Here is a 22,113-nt window from a genome sequence, read left to right as displayed (position 1 = left end):
TTTAGATTCTGTCTCTTAACAAGCTTTCCTTTTTGTATCTTCATTTTAAAGGCCTTCATGGTTTAGTCCCAGAAATATGGAGATCTCAATATGGGTCCATGAGTAAACTGGACAAATGTACACTTTCAGTGGTCAAAAACCAAATCTGGGTCACTCTGCATACAACAGATACTTGTATGCAGTTTCCTTTAATTAGTAATATCTGAAGAACAGAAAGTGTTAAAACTAGAAATGCATCTTGGTATTTCCTATCAACACAACTGAATAGACCATAACTGTTTGATTGCCACAAATGTTCATTTTCTAAGGTTTGCATGTCTCTAACACTTAACATATTACAGATATTTTAAAAGTCAACAATAAATCATTTGTTGTGAATTCACTTCTGCAACACTACAGTACATGGGACAAGCAGTTTGGAGAATGGATGGATGCTTTAAAAAAAAAAGCCAAGGTGCATCACTGGGTGATCCTTTTTATTAAACCCTTTTTTTTTTTTTTTTACTTCACGGATTACACTACCTTTCTCCTCCCTTTTTTCTCTCACAGTCAGTCCTGCTTTCTCAAAGTGTAGATAAGAGTGCATCTCCCCAGCGGATCCTGAATTAGATGTTTCTGCTCGAGTGGTGGGCGCAGATTTCCAAAAGGGTGTGAAACACTGAGTGAAGTGGCCTGCCCAGCTTACCTCAGCACGTTCTGGCCAACGACCAAACACAAGAGCCTTCTATACTACTGCCAAAATCATCCACTGCTTTTCTGTGTCTAGGCCAGTCTACAGTCACTACCTCATCCTAATACCTTGTTTTGAAGCATGTTATTATATACCATAAATAAATCAAAGGTATTGCATCTTTTACCATAATACAGCACTGCTTTATACATTTTTTTGCAAAGGGACTTTATCAGTTAAACGCTGCCTATAAAAAGAACCAGAGCAGCTCTGGCTTATTTCTAAACAATGAAAATGTTTAATTTCTTAATTTTATGTTTTCAAATACACCACAAGTCATTTGCTTGTGACAGAGTGAAGCCATTGTGATAAATCGCAGTGCACTGGTTTAATATGAATTCAATCACCCAGATCTAGAGAAATGAAAAGAAACAGAGACAGATGGAGCAACTAAGAAACAGAAGAAAAAGTGATGAAACTCCGGAAAGAAAGTGTGCTCGAGATCAGACGGTGCAGTAGAAGTTACATAACTACAGCGGAGACAGAACAAGAGAGAGAGAAAATGAAACCCATATATCAGATATGACATAAGAACACAAGAAATGCATTAGATCCTAATCATCACACTTTAATGGCAACCAGCCAGATTGATGCATTCATGATTGTTCAAGATAGATTTGATTTGTAAACAAATCATTATTTTAAGTTCCTTTTGATAAATTATTGATGAAAAACTGTTTACCACGATTTGTACACAAATTGAACTGATCTGAGAAGACTTGCAGTGAAAAAATGTTTGTAGTACTTGTAGGACACTTCTATGGTGCTTTTATGTCTTTTTGAAGCTTTAGTCCTGTTGCACTGTAATTACACTTCAAACAGCATCCAACAAATTTTCTTTTTCTTCTTTTGGGTTATAGAAAAAAACAACCATTATGGATTGTAAAGGCAAGAGAGTGAGTAAATCATGACAAAAAACATTTCATTATTGGCAAACATTACACAGCCTTTCTAAATACTCTGGAGAGAAAGCACAAAGCTCGGTGATACTGCAGCATGCCAAAAATAGTCACATTTCAGATGCTGCACACTAAAATATCTCCTGAGCTGCTTTTTCCCCCCATACTCTCATGTGCAGTTGTGTACATATTTCTGTCTTTCAATCTGTACAAATTGATAAATAAATAAAATATATTTTGCCTTTATTGTGATAGGACAAGAACAGAGCTTACAGCAAACAAAGTGGGAGAGAGTGAGTGGGCAGGATCGGGAAAAGTCCTCAAGTCGGGATTCAAAGTACGCGGGACGCCCTTTGCGCAATATCGCTGTATTTTAGCGCTTAGTGTTGCTTTTGTCAACGAAAATTATGACCAAATATCTTCGTCAACTAACCTTTATCACATGACGAAAACGAGACACAATGGAAATACTGGTCATGTGACGATGACTATAATTAAATGTACTGTATAATGCAATATTGTTGACGAACAAAAACAAGACTAAATTTGGTTTACATAACAAAAAACAACGAAACGAAACGTTATAACATTATTTCATCTCGTTTAGTCACGTTATTATTATGTTCCTATGAACTGTTTCTTACTTCAGGGCTGCATCAGGTCGCACTGCACAGACGCAGACGACATCACTTCCTCAAGCCTCACTCGCGGCATTATTCAGAAGACGACAACAAACAAAGTTAAGTCTGACACAGAGAAAGAGACCGATGTGTGTCCTTCTAACGTGTTTGGTTGGTAAAAGAAATGTTGTAAATTGAAATCAGAGCATCTTCCGTGTCAGGAATGGATGTATTCTTGAGTCTATAAGGTAACAATGATATAATTAATGATAATATAATAAAAAAACAAATAAAAATGAAAAAACGTTTGGCTAAAATAAAATGTTGGTTTCCTCTATACTACTAGGTACCTATACTATACTGACTGGGTTCAATAGAATTGCATTACTAAAAAGAGACTAAAATACAATTTTCATTGACTAAAACTAAATGTCATCAGTTTTCGTCGACTAAAACTAGACGAAAACAGTCATGGATAATTCTGAATAAAGACTAAAATGCTCAGACATTTAGTTGATGGGAACTTGACTAGACTAAAAAGAGTATGAACGTGACTAAAACTAATAAAAAACAAAAATGACCTCTTCACACAAAGACTAGACTAAAACTAATATTTAAATAACACCGCCAGAAACAACATTTGTTAGCGCACTGCCCACAAGGCCATTGGCACTAACATATATAATGTTTTTTAATTGTAATCTTAAAACAGTTTAAAGTTTTAGGGGTCAGTAACTTTAACTTAAACAACTTAAACACAAACACTGCAGCACACCTGTGAACAGTTTTCAACACTGATAATAATAACAAATGTTTTATATGACCACATGACGCTGAAGACTGGAGAAATGATGCTGAAAATTCAGCTTTGAACAAAAGGAATAAATGACATTTTAAAATACAGAAAACAGTTTTTTTTATTGTAATATTGTTTCAAAATGTTACTGTTTTCACTGTATGTTTTGATCAAATAAATCAAGTAAATAAACGTATTTTAAAAACAAACAAAAAATCAGAAGTGTAATACTATTTCTACTGGCAGTTCAGTTAACCATGTCAATACACTGTTGTAAATGTGACTGAATAAGTGCAAGTACTACAAAAAAAAGGCTGTTGAGCAGGAGTTGAGAAGGTCCCACTGGGCGCTCTCGGTCTGGTGCTTATATAACCGCCATGCTGTTCACTCACTCTCCCACACATCTCTGCTGCATTGTTTAAAAGTGGGGGAAATGTCACCATCATTGAAAACTGGAAGAAGGGAGGTTGAGGAGTGACAGGTGAAGTATGTGTACCTTTCAGTGAAGCATACATGTTTGTACTCTTACTCTGAAGAGCGCCGGCTCACTCATGCTGTCAAACAGAACACGCAAGCCAGTCTACTTGGCTGGAAGTGGTTGACATTCAAATGATGGTTTATATTATACTATATCTACCTAATCAGCAGTCAACAATGATTCACAATGATTCAATTACACATCTCTTTTTAAATAAAAAAAGCAGCAAATTTTCCATCCTCTCCAAGCCTTTATGAGCTTCATTCTTCTGCTGAAGGAGATATTTTGAAAAATGCTGGTACCCAAATGAATGCCAGTTGCCATTCAATTTCTCAAGTATGTTTTCTTTTGTGTTAAACAGAAGACAGGAACTCTTACAGGTTTGGAACAACTTGAATAATGCATTAATTTTTATTTTTCATTTTAAATATCGACACCGATAACATTCACCACAGCTTTACAGACGTCACACTAACTCACTTGCGATGTGTTGTACTCACCGACAGCATCAGATATTTCAGGTATAACAGAGATATTCTCATCCGTTCTCACCTTTTTTACGGCTAAAATTAGCTCTCGTCACAGTTACGCAAAGCTTCCAATGAAACGGTTCATCATTACTTCAACAGCTCGTCTGTACGCCGCTGTCAGAGCAAATCCTCAGAGGAGCGACTGCTCTATTTTACAACAGCAGACAGTGAAAGCATTGTTACACGTAGCTCATGCACATTCACATGGTATATTATAGATAAATTAATCAAATCATCTGGCCATTGGTTAGTTAAACCAAATATTAGGCTTTTATGGTTCTGGAAAGCTGTTGTAAACAGCATTTCAGGTCTTGTCCACAGTGGTCAAGAACTGCCCAATTAGATGTCCAGTAAGAGCATGGCAAAATCTGAAATCAATGACACCACAATAATATACAACAAAGTGGCAGCTGATTCAAATGCAGCGCTCTCTACAATGCAGTGGGAACTTCGGTTACCAATAGGAACAAAACATATAGGCTGCTATGCATGAATGTTTTAAATTCAGCAACTATTGTATTTTTTCAAAATGCAAAAATAAGGGATGTGCACTGTATAGTTGCTACAACTACGCTTACTTTAACATCAATGGCAGCTTTACATTGCAAAAAAGGTTCCTCATAGTGGAAAACAGCTCTTTACATGCTTAAAAATGTTCTTTGATTTTGTTCTTTGGGGAATCAAAATGGTGCTGCTATGGCAGGAAAGTTCAAACCAGGACCTGTTAGCCAAAGTTGGCCAGCGATGACCTTGGGAATAAAACATGGGAATAAAACATACACCGTTGAAGCATATTTTCATTTCTAATTTATATTTTAATTTTTTTGCATTCTTTTTATTTTCAAATTATTATTATTTTTATTTTTCAATATAATACATTTTAATATAATATAGCTGGCTATGATGCAACACTTTTGGCCTATGGCCCTAAAACATGTTTTATTTGATTTTTTAAAGGGGTCATTGGATGCCCACAAAGTAGGTACGGCTCTACAGGGTCTTCATGAAATATCCGTAACATACTTTGGTTAAAATTCATCATTGGTCATGTAAAATGAAGACAAACGAAGGACTTACGAGTTTGGAATGACATGAGGGTGAGTAATTAATTCATTTTTGGGTGAACTATCCCTTTAAAGATGCAACTCGAATTAGAATCCTCTAATTAAACAAACACTCAAATGTGTATTTTAAAGCAAAATATCCACATATTTGCCAGAAAACACAATGGTTTTGCCCATAGTGACCTGCATTAAAACAACAAATATCTTTACAAATCCACATAATGATGAGTACTGATGAAAACTGAAAGAGAGCCTTCAAACATTCTGATGCAGTTCCATCCTCACTCCCGTGGAGCCTTTCCTTTCCTCTTAAACTCATCAATTAGTCTCAGATTGCTCTGAGAGCATCACAGCAGGTGAAACTAAATAGGATCAAGAGGAGTTTCACACTACCAGAGGAGCTGACAGCAAGTGTTAGATATCTCATTCGTTATACTCCTCTTTATGAGATGGTCAGCAGGATATCTTCACACCAGAGCACTCCACACTGAAGATAAAACCAGAAGGGTGAAGTTTTAAGGAAAACTAGGTCGGTCATTTTCCTGATGCCCCACACATACCAAAACTACACAGAGCAGGACTTTGAATCTATTTAAAAACATGCCACATCTATGAAGTCCCTGGATTTGCTTTAAACACGACAGTCTGTCAGTGAAAAACATGCAGTGTTGCTACAGATTTTAAAGCGTTTTGATTAACGGTATTTCTCAGATATGACGTAACAGCACCACTATTTGTTAAAAGATGTAACACTCTTATTTCTATAATGTTGACACATGCCTAATCTAGTTTAACTTTAAATCTTTTTTTGAAAAGCTTTGTGCTTTTGAACAAAATATGTTGATTGTTGAATATTACTTTTACCATTCCTACGTATGAAATTATGCAGTAGCTTCAGAAATAATACTACAGTGTGTATCTTAAAGTATTACCACCTACTATCTCTAAGGAGAACTTCAACCTAGCTACTTTTTTTGTAGAGTAGTGGCAAAGATAATTTCACGAGTTAGTCATCTTGGAAACACAAACAGGTAGCAATAGTTTCTGCCCACTTTTATTTGCATTCAGAAAAAAAGGCCATAAAAGCTATGTTTTCAGTAGTTTGTCCAATAATGGAAACCAGAACGAAGTTCAGTCTTCCAAAGACTTCCGATTAGTTTCTGAAAAACAAACCAGTGTATACTTCAGCTCATTGACAACATGTCTGCTTGCACATGCACGAGCTATATGCTAGCATGCTAACTGGCACACTCACAGTAAGTGTGCGGCTGATGGCAGGGTGAGGATTAGCGGGTGAATGGGTGGATTTAGCAGTGACAGAACTCTTCTATTAATCCCTGTATTACCACGCCAGTCTCATCTCATTTCTGTGGCCTGATCGGCCTCCCTCCATCTCTCTCTCTTCACAAACACAACTGCACCGACTCTAGTCTGCAGCCATCTCATATTTTATCTCTGCCTCCTCCACCTGTCCTACTGAGATTTTTCATTACGCTGTAATTTTTACCTAACATGTTTTTCCTAGACTACACAGCATATGTCTCTCTTATCTTTTTGGATTACTATAATTCACTTTATCTTTCTCAAATAATAAACAGCTTATCCTCTTTTTATGCTGTCTATTGTGCATAACTATTGTAAATTTTAAGACTGTGTCTAAATAAATAATATGCATCCAAATAGCAAAAGATTTATTGTACTTGCAAAACATGATGTGACGAAGCAAGGGTTAGTGTTCTTACTTTCAACTGAAACAAAAACTATTAAAATAATTTTAAGTTAATGAAATTAACCTGAAGAAAAAAAATATATAAATAGAAGAAAAATAAAAATATATATATAAAAATAAATAAAAGGGCTAATATTGCCTTGGCAAGTAACTGAAAAAAGTACCACTAAAAACAAATAATTTTTTTTTTTTTTCATTTAATAAAATAAAATAAAATAAAATTACTAAAAACTGAAAAAAAAGTAAGGCTGTTTAGAAATCCTTAAAAGCAGAAACTACTAAAATTACAAAAGCTCATGAAAAAAATAAATACTAAAACTATCAAAAATATAAAATTAAAACTGAAAATATAAAAATAAAAAGGTATGTCAAATATTAAAAAAGTAGTATGTAGATAATAAATAATGTAGTAACATATAAATAATACGAAAATTATCTTTCAATTAGTGTCTGGCCCAAGTCTGGAAGCTAGATATGATCATATAGATATGGCTCCCTCCATGAATTTTTCACAATGACAAATGTCCATTGTTTTGTGGTCAGAATCCCTGCTGAACTAATCCAGATTTGGCTCAAATCCAACCAACAAATCGCTCTCAATCACTGAGAGTAGAGATTAGTCAAAGATTTCAACTATAAGCTAGCCATTAAGGAATTGGGGAAAGGATGAATACAACAGATCGTTTTCTCTATGAATTCAGTACGAGGTAAAGCCTTTCAAACAGCTGCTTTTTTATTTTTTGTCCAACATCACATGCAAAAGAAGACCACTGACGATGCTACAAAGTCCATGTGGACACAGAGTGTGCAACTGGAGCATGTTTATGTTCCTGTTTTCAAATTTGTCTGAGACTAAACACATTTAACACCACACTTTCACTGAATTTCATATTTACAAGTTGGGAAGTAATTTTGATATCAGCCAGGTGCACTCAAATCACGAGGAGCACGAGGGCAATGTACATTTTCTACAAAATATAAAAAATAAGTTCTACTTCTATAAAATGATATAAAGAATGTACATCAGGTGTGTTTTTTTGTTTTTTTATGTTTTCAGTTTGGGAAGGTGCTAGTGTTGCTTTCGTCAACTAAAATTATGACAACCTTCAATGAATCTTTATCAAATAACGAAAACGAGACGAGATGCAACGTAAATGCTGGTCGTGATGAATTAGTAAGTAAGTAAAATTTATTTATATAGCACCTTTCACAGACAAGAAGTCACAAAGTGCTTTACAGTCTGTTAATAAAAAGGATCAAACATGCATACAATAAATCTACCATAACACAACACACAGAAACACTCTTCACAAACATGAAATGACAAGTAAACCACTGCTGTTAAATAAAAGCGAGTCCAAAAAGATGCGTCTTCATGTGTTTTTTAAAAGAGTTGACAGAACCCATAGTTCTCAGTGCTAATGGAAGTGAGTTCCAAAGCCTCGGTGCCACAGTACAGAAAGCACGATCACCTTTAGTCTTAAGACATGTTTTAGAGACAATTAAAAGGTCCAGACCAGAAGACCATAAGAGCCGACCCGGTGAATGTTTATGTAAAAGATCCTGAATATAAAGAGGTGCCTGACCATGCAAGGCTCTATAAGTGATAACTAAAATTTTAAACTGCACTCTGAATTCAACTGGGAGCCAATGAAGGTCCTTGAGAACTGGTCTTATATGAGACCACTTACTGGTACCAGTCAACAGCCTTGCAGCTGCATTTTGTACAACTTGTGGTCGCTCCATAGACGACTTATTCAAACAAGTATACAGAACATTGCAATAGTCCAAATGTGACGAGATGAAGGCATGAACAAACATCTCCATCTCTTTTCTTGAGACCACCGATCTAATCTGAGCAATGTTCCTAAAATGGAAAAAACATGAGCGAACTACAGACTTTATATGACTGTTAAAACATATGCCTCTTTCCAGAAAGACACCTAGATTTCTTATTTCACTACAATCTGAAGTGGCTGAAACCCCTAGGTTTACCTAATCCTAGGTATAATATTGTCAGGAGCAAAGATCATCATTTCAGTTTTATCCTTATTAAGTTGCAAAAAATTGTTTGCCATCCATTTATTAATGGAGACTAAACAATTCTATAGAACTGACAGTTTATCTAGACTATCAGGTCTAAACGAGATAAATAACTGAATGTCATCTGCATATGAATGATAAGATATTATTTTAAAACTATAAATAATCTGTCCAAGAGGAAGCATATACAAGATACAACATAGGGCCCAGCACAGAACCTTGTGGCACACCACAGGACAAAAGTACAGAATCGGACATAAAGGATCCAACAGATACCGAAAAAGACCTATCGGACAGATAAGATGAAAACCAATCCAGAGCCGAGCCAAATTAAATGTATAATGCAATTTTGTTGACGAATAAAAACGAGACTAAATGTGGTTTACAAAATAAAACTTATGCTAAAATGTATTTTCACTTTCGTTGCCCAAAACGAGACGAAACTAAATGTTATAACGTTATTACATCTGGTTGAGTCAATAGTCACATTATTAATTTGCAGTATTTCTGTTTCTTGTGTCTCACTTCAGGGCTGCATCAGATCGCACTGTGCCTCACTCACGGCATTACTTAGAAGACGACAACAAACAAAGTTAAGTCTGAACGTATGAGTATGAACGTGACTAAAACTAATAAAAACTAAAATGACACTGAGACTAGACTAAAACTCAAATTAAAACAGGCCACCAAAAACAACACTAGAAGGTGCTGTAAATTTTAAACATAATTCATTGTAATTGTACAATGCTGTCGGATTTTTGTTATTTGAGAAGTTCAACTGGAAATTACAACATCATTAATAAAAAAAAAATTCAACACGACTTTAACGCAGTGAATCCATGTTAAGGAATCTGAATGTTTTGGTCTACCAACCTATAATAAACAATATAACCAAAATCATATGTTGCCTATGCAACTAACTGAAAAAAGTTAGTATCAAAATTTATAAAACTTGGTTATAAGATACAATATAAAAATTAGCTATAAGTTATAAAGACAAAAACAACAAAACTAATAAGAATGACAATGACTTAACAAAATAGATAAAAACTTAGACAAAAATTAAAATAAAGTAAAAATAAATACTATAATGTTACATAAATAATAATAATAAAAAAATCAAATTAATACTAAAATGACACAAAATGTAGTGGGTGGTTGAGGTGGTTTCAGAAGAGTCTCTGGCCCAAGTCTTTATGATACTCGGGAAACTAGATGATTATATAAATCTATGTAAGTTATGTTGCTCGCAAGGTAAATGTTCATTATTGTAATTTCATTATGGTCGCGCACCATTAGAATTCACATTTTCCTGTTGATTATGTTTCAGCCATAATCCATCAAATCTAGAAATTAAAACCTTTCAAACAATTGAACAAGTAACCATAAACCTTACCCCTCCATCTGTCCAGTTAGTATGGTCCATACAACTTCAACTGCTGGGCACTGGACCGCGCCAACATGCCTACAGTAATGGGGAGGGTGATATCTGTCTGTGGCGCCGACGCCTGTGGCTGTTACTCTGCCAGGAACAGTCAGCTCACCTAAGATGCATTAGCTAATGATCTTACATCCTGCCCCCTCCTCCAAGCACTTCCTCCCGAATCTGTTCAGGCAGCGGATGACTGACTCAGCGCTCCCGGTCTGAGGCGGCACGGCTAAATCCTGCCTAATGCCTCTACTGAGAGGCCTTACCTTTGAACTTAGAGCACTCAGGCACAACACTACAACACACACAACGCTAAATGATCATCAATATAAAGGCTTCAGTATGTGCATATTTCTTCTGCTTTATATATTGAATATTTTGATCGACAATTAAGTCACTGATATTACAATTTAAATAAAATTAAATAAACACGTACATAAAATCAAATTATAAAAACTATTAAAATTAAAAACCTAACTTAACTTAACCTAATTTAACTCAACCTAATGTAAGCTAACGTAATGTAACGTAACCTAACCTAACCTAACCTAACCATGGAGAACATAATTAGAAGAAATTGCACTAAATTGAATGTGTATTTGTAGAGGACTTCAAATCTTAAAAGTATATAAAAACTGTGCTTGTAGATAATATAATACTAAGGAAATAAAAGGCCACTTGTGTACTTAAAGACACACTTGAGCGAACATTTTAGATTTTATTTTGTACCAATTATTTTGTATCTGTATTTTGTATCTTTACAAATGTTTTATTCTATATCAGTTTTAATAATCTTGTCATGCTTTTAAAAAGTACACTTATTTTGATGTGTTGAACAACACAATGATAATAACTAGTCAGTCAGTGGATATGGCATGGAAAGTTAAAATATAATAATTGTACTAAATTGCTACTTCATTTCAATTACAAATTTAAACACAGCTTAAATGTTTGGTAACACTTTATTTTGAGGTGTCCTTGTTACACGTTACATGTACTTACAATCACGATAACAATTAATTATGCATAATTACATGCAAGCAACCCTAAGCCAAACCGAATCCTAACCATTCAATTAAGTACATGTAGTTAATTAATTTGATTCAGTTCTTAAATGTATAATTACACTGTAACAAGGACACCTTAAAATAAAGTGTAACTAAATTTTTCATAGAAATGACAATGACACATTTTAGTTTACCATTAATGCTTGTTGTCAGTATAACGCAGTACACTTTAAACATATTTCAATAAAAATAGAATTGTGAAATTACATATAAAAGATCTACTTAAGTCCTACTTATGTGGGTCAAAAACACTCTTAAGTTATTTTGACAGCTTTTAATATAACATGAAACTATAACACATTTTCCTGTTACCGTGTCATATTACAGCAACGAGAGCAATCACTGTATAGTTATTCATATAAGCTCAGCTTAAAACTACACAGCAAAACAGCTACTGATGCTTTTAGCGTCATATTTTCCGTCTGCATTTACATTTCTCAGGTCAAGTGTAGATAAGCTTGAGATTTAGGAGCAAACATTCCCTCAAAGCAGACTAGCCCCCGCACAGCAACACCTCGTATCATTTCACTGTTTATTTATACAGCGTTGAGGGTGACGCTATTTATAGATGAGCCAGCACATCCCGGCCACTCAGATGCCAAAGCACTGACCCATATCTGAGACAGGTTTCTGCATGCCAGCTGGCGTTCACAGCCAAACAATAGACTAATGTAGCATGTTCACACGCTTCCTAGTGGTACTAATGTCCGTTTATTCATGCATACTGTTATCATGAGTGACCATACTGCCTGCTTAGCAACTCGTTTGTAAGATCTTTACAGTTTCTATCTGCTGATACAAAAAAACCTCAGAGTAACTGTGAATTAGCAAAAGACAAAGAATGAGAATAGTGGGCAAAAATACAACTTTAATATTTCAGTTGCGGGATTATAGTAAACTAAAGCTAAAACCAGTAAATAACTGAAACCATTAATTTAACTGTCACTCACGTTTTTTGAACATAGACTTTATAGTGCACGTTCCAAACTTAAATTTGTATAATTCATGAATGAAAACATTTTGTAACATGATATTGATGTGCCATTTATATGGTAATGCAATGTCTGATTTTAAAATAATTTTAATTAACAAAGGTCAGAACTCCTGTTATAATGTAGATTTTTGAGGGTGCACTCTTTTCATAAATCTATTACTTTTCCTACATCATTTTTAAAGCGGAGGTGAAACGGTTTCACTCAATATCCTGTTAATCTTGAGTACCTATAGAGTAGTACTGCATCCTTCATAACTCCAAAAAGTCTTTAGTTTTATTATATTCATAACAGAAAGATAGTCTGTACCGATTTTTCCCGGAAAAACATGACCGACTGGAGGCGTGACATGTGGGCGGAGCTAAAGAATCACGAGCGCCAGTAGGCTTTTGCGTTGAGAGCATGTGGAGGCTGTGACATTACCTTGAGGAAAAAAAAACATCATCCAAAACAAACCATGGCTTACAGTCAGATTCAGCCGTTTATTTATGATCCAGAATCAGATCCCGAGGCTGAAACTGAACGAGAGCAGCAGCAGCAACGACTCGCTCCGAGCGGGGCTCGAACCCGGGTCTCGAACCCGGGTCTCCGGCATGGGAGGGGACGCAATAACAAGGAGGCAGAGATATTTGAAGCAGTTTTTCTCACCGCCTGCGGTTCGAACACACAATCGTGACCCTTTTTCGTTGGGATTGCATCATCCTTAAGAAATAAACGATACGCAAATCCGTCGTCAAACTGGGCTTTGTTTGCAAAACAAGCATTTTCGAAATGCAGGGAACAAACACAAACACTTGCACAACTCCGCTGATGCTCTGTAAAAATAAACTCCATCCACTGGTCCCTTAATGCTGTTTTTTCTTTGGTAATCTGTGCAGGGATGTCTTGCCCTGGCAACCAAAAACACACTCCTTTAGTGACATTTCGCGACGCTCTCGCTCTGATCAGTGATTGTCTGTGCTCAGTCTCTCAGTGCTCTGCTATACAGGAGCGCGCGCTCTTCCGGGAGAAGTGCCTCAGGACCCATATAAGGAAATTCCGCTCCATCTAACGTCACACAGAGCCATACTCGAAAAAAACTTTCCGAAACTTGTGACAAACCGGAAGGAGTATTTTTGGAACAGAAATACTCCTTCAAACGTACAACTTAATTTTTGAAACTTTGTCCATGTTTAGCATGGGAATCCAACTCTAAAAAAAAACTCAGTATGCATGAAATAGCATTTCACCCCCCCTTTAACAAAAAGCATTGGTAAAATATATTTTTGGGAGTCTTAGACCTTTCCAATGATATATAGTTTGTCAAGATTAGATTAGATTTCATTGTAATATAGTGAAGTAAATGTAGGCGTCCTGTATGCAGGTCAGTGACAGTTAAAGGGTTAAATAAAAGCAATAATAAAGTTTAAATGAAGAAAAATGAAAGATAAAACCATGAACTTATATTTTAGCTAGTTGCCAATGCAACATTTATAATTTTTATTTTGTTTAACTTGATGCACTGAAATAACTAAAGCTAAAACTGAAATAAAAATTATTAGAAAAAATGTCCATTTAATAATAATAATAACAATAATAAAGATAAAAGCAAAACAAAATTACTAGAACTAAAGTTTTAATTAAAAAAAGAAAATATAAAAATCTAAAATATTATAAAAAACTGTAACTGTATCTTAATTACACTAAAATAACACTGATCAGAAATAGAGGGAGAGAGAGTGAGAGAGAGAGATAAAAAAAAGACTTTAATTGTAACAAATAATCTCACATTTGTCCACCGGAGTTTAAAAAAAAAAGTCAAAAATGTCTCAAACTGTCCTCAGACTTGCCAAGAAAAGTCAGATACATTGCAGAGCATAGAGAAAACTTACAACACAGCAACAGACAAGACAGACCAGGTTACTTTATAAAACAAGGTCTGTAGCATCTCAGTTCAACTGACATGCGAATCAATCATCTGTTCATCATATTTATTAAAGCACAGAATCAGGAGGTATTTTATTTCAACCGCAGAAAGACATCAATACACAAAATTTTTCAAGTTTGTCTGATTTGTTTGTTGTACAAGGTGGAAAATTCTGTTTTATGATTGGTCAGATCGGCTGTCAATCAAGCGGTTTGTGAAGGGTCATTTGGCACATCTGGCAATCTGAGACAAAGCGCATACTTAACCCAAACATCCAAAGTCTAAGAGCTACTTCTGAGCAACAAAATTTCTCAAGGCTGACTAATTGTGCAAAAGCCATCTGGCTGTAGAATAATCCTAATAAATCAATAAAGGTTATCTAGGTTTATCAGACAAACATTTCAGCCCGTATTGACAAATAAGGCAGAGAAATACCACATCAGTGTGAGCGCACTGTTTGGATGAACAATAGGCCATGATGCATATTCTATTTACGGTACAGAGTGATGTAAGTTGTGTCTAAGTGTGTGTGCAAGTATGCATGCTGCTCAAGGAAACACCAGGAAAGAGCCTTGACTTCTTCCTGCGATTGCTCTGTGCACAAAAACACATAGTCAAAAATAAAACACACAAATTAAGCTTACATGGTTTACACAATGCCGCAGGAACAATCACATACGTTCATCCCAGGATTCAACAGCAAACCTGATCATGTAAACATACAAATGCACAAAATTAGAAACCAACTTACAATGCATTTGATGCAAGGAATGTCTAACTTACACACACTTTCATGGTGATGCAATCAAGACGCCCACCCAGTAAGCCAAACATACAAAAATGCATTTTACTCACAAATCATGTTTAGTATAATTGGGATACTTTTATAGCTTATACATAACATTGGTTTTGTAAATGTTTTTATTTTTTACAGCGACTTTCACGTCAGACAATCAGTAACATTTAAAATGTATAGACTACATACACTGCATAAAACAATTTTAATAAAACAAATTCTATGCAATATGAAAAAATGTTTAGTGATTTCACACAGATTATGAATCTCTTTGCATATTTGCTTAAAATGGATGTTTCATGAAATGACAACAGAACAAAAAATATTTCAAGTTTGTGGATTTCATTTTATGTCCAATGACCTATTTTTACCTGCTTAAAGGGGTGGTTGATTGCGTTTTCTCTTTTTTAACATTAGTTAGTTTGTAATGTTGCTGTCTGAGCATAAACAATATCAGCAAAGCTGCAGCGCTGAAATTCAATGCAAATGGAGATATCGTCTTTTAAAATTATGTCAGTTTAATTCCTACAAAAACGTGACTTTCAAGCAACCCCATACAAATAACGTGATATTTAGCCCCTAAAATGCGAATTTTACCAAGACAACCATGCCAAAAAAATTTAAAAAACCTACATTTTAACCCCGGGAAGCAATTTTTTTATTGTAAATCTGGGAACCTCCTGGAATCGCGATTAGTTTTGGACTAGTTTTGAGAAGCAACAGGGCAGGATTTGTTGTGAAAACCTGGCAACCCTGATCTGAACACACGTGCTGGAGATAATACTTCTAATTAAAGGAGCGTCTATACTGATGAGATGTGCATGAAAATCGCATTGAATTTTTTGCACAGCCCTAATTTATACAAGTACTTTTACATAGCTATGAGAAGTATTAAACATGGCAGTAGCAATTACAAACAACAGCGTATCTAAAAGTATGAGACAACAACAAACAAAAAAAAACATGCCATTAAGAGCCGTGCTTGCAGAGGTTCTGCACAATCCTCTTCGATAATATTATCTGCGTCTCAATCGGGATCAAACTGATAAGCAACATGGCATACGACGCCATTGTTTACAATATAACCGGAGCACATGCTGCTAAGGAGAGAGGAGAGAGACGTTTAGCCAATCACAACACACTGGACTAGGTAACCAATCAGATCCCGGCGCGTATTTCTGAGGGAGGTGCTTCATAAAAGCAGGAAATGATCAGTGTGTTTATAGGAGAAGGGACAGAGTGGTGAAGAATAAAGGTAAATTATGTGAAGAAAAAAAAAAAAAAAAGCATTGACATGTTAGACTGCACCCAAAAAACACAATCAAGCCTAGAACAAAAAAACTGTGAACCACCCCATTAAATCAAATATATCAGATATTAGTTTCAAAGCAGAATAAATCATCTCGTGAGGCAACTGGCACATCTGACAATTTTAAAATTATCTCAGGAAAGGCGCATGTAAATTACCATTATTTTTTTATTTTCTTTTTTTGTCCCTACTTCTCGTCTTTATATAACAGAGATTTGTTCTCAGCATAAGAAATTAGATATACAGTCAGACAAAATGAATATAGTAAAATCTTGCATGCAAATTGTTGTCCTATAACCAAACAAAAGAACCCATTTTTGTTTTTAATAAAAGTACTGTTCACCAAGTCTGCATTTATTTGATAAAAATACAGAAAAACAGTAATGTTGTGAAATATTATGACAATTTATAACATTTTAATATTAAATTACATATTTTAAAATGTGATTTCTGTGATGCGCAGCTGAATTTTCAGCATCATTACTCCAGTCTTCAGTCACATGATCTTCAGAAATCATTCTGATATGATTTACTGCTCAAGAAACATTTCTGATCATTATCAGTGTTCAAAAGAATAACCTCTCCAATAAAAATCCTTTGTGACAATGTCTTTATCATAACTTTTGATGAATTTAATGCATCCTGTCTGAATGATAGCATCAGGCCTAATTTCTAAAAAAAAGAAAAAAAAAAAGAAGGAAAACTAAAATTCAATCATAATATCGGTTGCACTTTATTTTAAAGTACGTGTACTAACATACTTATAGTGTACTTACAGTGTATTTATCTAAGAAAGTTCTGGTAATACAAGGTAACTACATGGGGTAGGGTTAGGTTTAGGGGTAGGTTCAGGGTTAGTACCTATTACTATTATATTTAATATAGGGCCGGGACTTTAACGCGTTAATTGAGATTAATTAATTACATAAAAAAATAACGCGTTAACTAAGATTAATTAATTACACAAAAAAAATTCCCGCATTTTTAATAACTTATTTTTGCACTGCGGAACGTCTCTCACTGGATGAGTTTCGGCGGACCGATTATACTGGAGCACCAACTAGCGTTCGCATATCACCGCAGCAGCACATGGAGCCTCAAGTATCACCTAAACGCAAAACATATAGCAGCTAGCGTGGACTTTACACTTTATGTTGAACTATGTATTATTTTGTTGGTGCAACAGTTTATGTTGAACTCTTTATTGTTTTGGCCAAGATTATTGAGAGTTGGACTTAGTATGTTATGGCCTCTGAATCAACAGAGAGATGTTTTCTAATAGTCAGTGTTCCCAATGTTCTGAATGTAATTGACAGTTTTGTGTTTTACTTAAAATACACTTTACAAAAGGTTCCAGCACATATAAGCTTCCTGAATTTCTGAAATGTACTATTTCTAAATTGTTTCTAAATATGCTATTGCTACACTTCATGGCAAAAATTGCACTGGTCTGCTAGACTTGGTTGAACAAAAATAAACAATATTTTGTTGCTTAAGCTTATGTATTCAGTCATTATTCAATGGTATACTATAAATCCATGTGAAAGAAAATTACTTCTCACTGTTCCCAGATCAAATATTTATCTGCGATTAAAATGCGATTAATTTCGATTAATTAATTACAAAGCCTCTAATTAATTAGATTAATTTTTTAAATCGAGTCCCGGCCCTAATTTAATAGTATTAAATATAATAGTTTATATTTATAATTACTATAATAAGTAGCCTACATAGTATGTACATGAGGAACAGGACTGTAAAATAAAGTGCTACCATAATATCTTACAGACCCCAACCCTTTGAATGGTAGACTGTATCAGTACTAAAAGCCAATAATAAGCACTATAAATGTGTGGCAGAGAAGCACCTGTCTAGATGCCCCACATGGATTCTGCAAGATAATAAGGTAAGTCAGGTCATGCTCATGAAACTCTGGCAGGCTTAGTTGGTTTCACCTTACATGACTTTGACAAAACACTTGACAAAGAACTGATGAATGATGGAATTCAAATTGTTCACATTGTTCCTGTGGCTCAGTGGTAGAGCATTGCATTAGCAGCGCAAAAGGTTGTAGGTTTGATTCCCAGGAAATATGCTAGGTAAAAAATGTTAGCCTGAATGCACTGTAAGTTGCTTTGGATAAAAGAGTATGCTAAATGTTTAAATTTAAAATGAGTTGAAATGCCTTCCTCACATGGTTAATTTGATCTATCTGTCAGAACTTACTACAATATTTCAAGGCCTTTTAGCATCTCTTAAAACCTGTTCCCAACTGTAGTATAGGGGTGGTGTTGGCGCAGATAAGACACATGCCTTTGGTGTGAGAGACCCGGGTTCGAATCCACTGTGAGACATCAATGTGTCCCTGAGCAAGACACTTAACCCCTAGTTGCTCCAGAGACGTGCGACCTCTGACATATATAGCAATTGTAAGTCGCTTTGGATAAAAGCATCAGCTAAATGAATAAATGTAAATGTTATCAAATGTGCATGCTATTTCAAAAAAAAAATATAATAATAATAAAAATAATCTTTTATCAAAACATCCTCTAAAACAACCTTCCTTTTCCACTCACGAAGGCCTGAAGGACCTTACATTTTATTATTATCATGCTGTTTCAGTTGAACATTCACCATATTACAGAAGTAAAATTGCTTGCGATTGACTTAATAGTAGGTTGACTTTATCTAAAGTGCATAATCAACTGTAACTTTAAAATAACATTACATGTTCAATTCCTCATGAATAGATGCCAGTCTCTCAGTGGAGGGATACGAAGTAAATATGCAGAATGCAAATACCCATATCCTTGCTAATCTAGTCAGAAACTAAACACATTATGGGTTTACTTGATCATTAGGCCTATACCATCTCGACCACAGAGCTAATTGTGTCTACTCATGCAATACGAAAAGTAAACATGCCAATAAAGTACAATGAGTTGAGCCGAATTGATTCCTGTAGACCATTATTGAAAGCTTCTATTGTCCGTCCATCTCTACAGCCCTCTCAAACCATATATTACTGTCCAATGAGGTCAGACTCTATCAGTCTCCACCTTATGCTGCTGCTGTTCATCCAAAACTGTCTGATCCGATGTCTAATAACATCTCTACCCACAGAGATGAATCCATACTTAGATGATTTGATCAAACATTGCAAGGCCCAGACGGACTTTTTGCATTGTAGCGCTAAACTAAACAATTAAATCTGAAGAGTTTAGCTATTTTATGAGTCCAAAAGAACACTGGGAATTTCATGCAAAGCAGACTGTATTCACAACACCTGAGCGGCTCTCAGAAATGAATCTGAATGGATATCCAACCAATTGAGCTTGTTAAGAAAGGCGAATATTGGATTGAACGAGAACCAGGCCATCCTGAAACTGAGTCTAGGCGAGGCATTAATGACTGAGCCACCAGCTTTAACTGTGTCATTTAATCCACAGATCACATAGATGGTCTAAATAGTCCTGAAGTGGGAATTTGGAGCTGCTCTTCAAAGCAAAGCTTCATATGACCTCATTACTTGTGATGAAAACTAGTCTTGGAAACTTTCGGCTAGGCGTGTCTGAATGACTTTTTTAGACATTTTGCCCACAACACAACTAAAAATGCATGTTATCTGATTGGACAACCAGAACTCACAATGTAAAACCAAAGGAATAGAAAAATCCAGAGCATGTGGCATTTATCGCCTCACACTTCAGATCTGCTGTACAATTAACCAAAACATTTTTTTCCTTACAGCCAGATGTCTTTAGAAATGTCATTTTGGTGTTTAATAGAACTCAGTAACCCTACAACTGACCTGAAAACCTATACATAACCACCAAAAACTGTAAATAACCATTTAGACACAACTCAAGCACCCTACACAGCAAATATCGTTTTAGAAGAGTTTTCTTCACGAATACTAAGAACCACTGAAGTACATATATTTGTGCCTACTGTATAAAATACAAATGTAAATTTGATGTAGGCTATAAAAACAAAGTCTGAATCAACACTCTACATAAATGATGCTGGTTATTACACATTTGTATACTGTATTTATTTTTAAGCACAAAAATGCTCATAGCTATCAGTTTTGGCCAAAATCCCAAATGAAATCTGCATAAATATTGTCAAATTAATCTGATGTGTATGCGAGGCAGCGATTTACTCTAAATATGCAAGAAAATAACCAGCTCTCAACCTAACACGGTATATTTTGTCACTTTTAATTGATTCATGCATATGCACACATGAAGTCCTGAAACATTTAAGGGCCCAAATTCCCCAACCGTAAGGCAACAGCAAACACAACATATTTAAATAGATTATATAATATGCATGCTTTTGTTTCCATATTCTAAGGAACAGGTGCTCATTATAATGAATTTACCATTGCATCAAAACAATGGATGTGCTACACTGGTAATCAATATTTTAGTAAACAAGTGCATGGAAAACAACCAGGTAGTAGGCTACTTACTGTTACGGTCTTTTTGTGGCAAATGCATAATAACCAGTTCGATGCACCAGGAAACATAAATTTACTCCACATTTCAGACTTTAAAAGTGCCTTGAACTGAATGCAATAGAATTTGGCCCTCAAATGCTACAGGTTCTGGGCGTCTTATTATTTGGGTTAAACAACAGAAATCTATAACCTGTGGCATTTGAAGGACCGATTATATGACATGCAATTCTAGACCTTTAAAGTAGTAGGCTACATATTGTACAAAATTTTTATGTTATAAATGTAATATTCAAATCACGTAATTTGACTTTTTTTCATAAGAATAACTACCCAGCAATAAAGTGCAGATTGTAACGCCAATTTGATTTTTACTACAACATTAATGCATGTATTAATTTGCCAACTAATCCAAATTAAATGCACATATAGGTAAACACTGTCACTTACCGTCAAATAAAGGTGATGATGAATTGAGAGCTCAAATAAACACACGGGGATGCTCGGACCAGCTGATGTGCGCAGCTGAGGGCCTCTGTGAGGGTCCAGCGCACTTCTTCCTCCTAAACCATCCGTCTCAGCCCGACCGAACCTCTCCGAGCCCAGCCCAGAGGATATTTACTGCGCAGTGTGGGTCAGCGTCCACCCTGGATCCAGCCGCGTGCATCTCTAATTCATTTACAAAGAGCCCCAGATCCGCTCAGTGCCTACCTCAAACCCACTGAAAACACTCGTACCGCAACCAAAACACGCGCGTGGTCGGATGTACAGCTTCATCTAAACGCTCAAGAGATGCGTTTCGCTGAATGTTGCTTTGCATTTGTGTTGGATTAATTCCACGGGCTTTGCGTCTGCTTTTGTTTTGAGCTTCCGCGCAGCGCACGAGAGGGAGGTGTCCACTCACACTGATGTGATGTTCGATTCGCCAACGAGTCAACCTTCTGAACCGGTTCCTTTGAATGATTCGTTCTAAACGGGTTGTTCACACACAACTGGTTCAAAGTCTTTAGCTGTTCCGAATCTTTTCGTATGTAAGACTGAGAGAGTTAAGCTAAAGTTAAACAAAATAGTCGTCAAAGAGTAGTTACATAACATTAAATGTATTTTACAAGTTGAGTAGTTCTGTTAACATGTAACGGTAGCTTAAAAATACAACACGGTGAAATGCTAAAAACAACAGCGGCTAAAGACCGAAAATAAAATTGTGCATTGCAAGACAACATTCCGAGTAAATAGCGCCACCTTTAAAATAAGTTGTAGCTA

The 22,113-nt window shown here is 35.5% G+C and overlaps 1 protein-coding gene across 3 annotated transcripts in view; it reads right to left on the bottom strand.

Annotated features, from left to right (window-relative positions):
- hecw2b (HECT, C2 and WW domain containing E3 ubiquitin protein ligase 2b) overlaps window positions 1-21,770 on the bottom strand; it is a 53,940-nt gene extending 32,170 nt beyond the window's left edge. The window contains exon 1 of one of the 3 annotated variants that reach the window (XM_052545789.1): window positions 21,301-21,770. The gene's annotated coding sequence lies outside the window, so the exon portion shown is untranslated. Of the gene's footprint in view, window positions 1-10,285; window positions 10,407-21,300 lie in introns of those variants that run through there. The other 2 variants (XM_052545791.1, XM_052545790.1) reach the window with 2 other exon arrangements.
- Window positions 21,771-22,113: the final 343 nt, after the last annotated feature.

This window comes from Carassius gibelio, chromosome B1 (genome assembly GCF_023724105.1).
Source record: "Carassius gibelio isolate Cgi1373 ecotype wild population from Czech Republic chromosome B1, carGib1.2-hapl.c, whole genome shotgun sequence".
In the NCBI taxonomy this organism is placed as follows: Eukaryota; Metazoa; Chordata; class Actinopteri; order Cypriniformes; family Cyprinidae; genus Carassius; species Carassius gibelio.
This window is presented reverse-complemented; position numbering and strand designations above follow the sequence as displayed.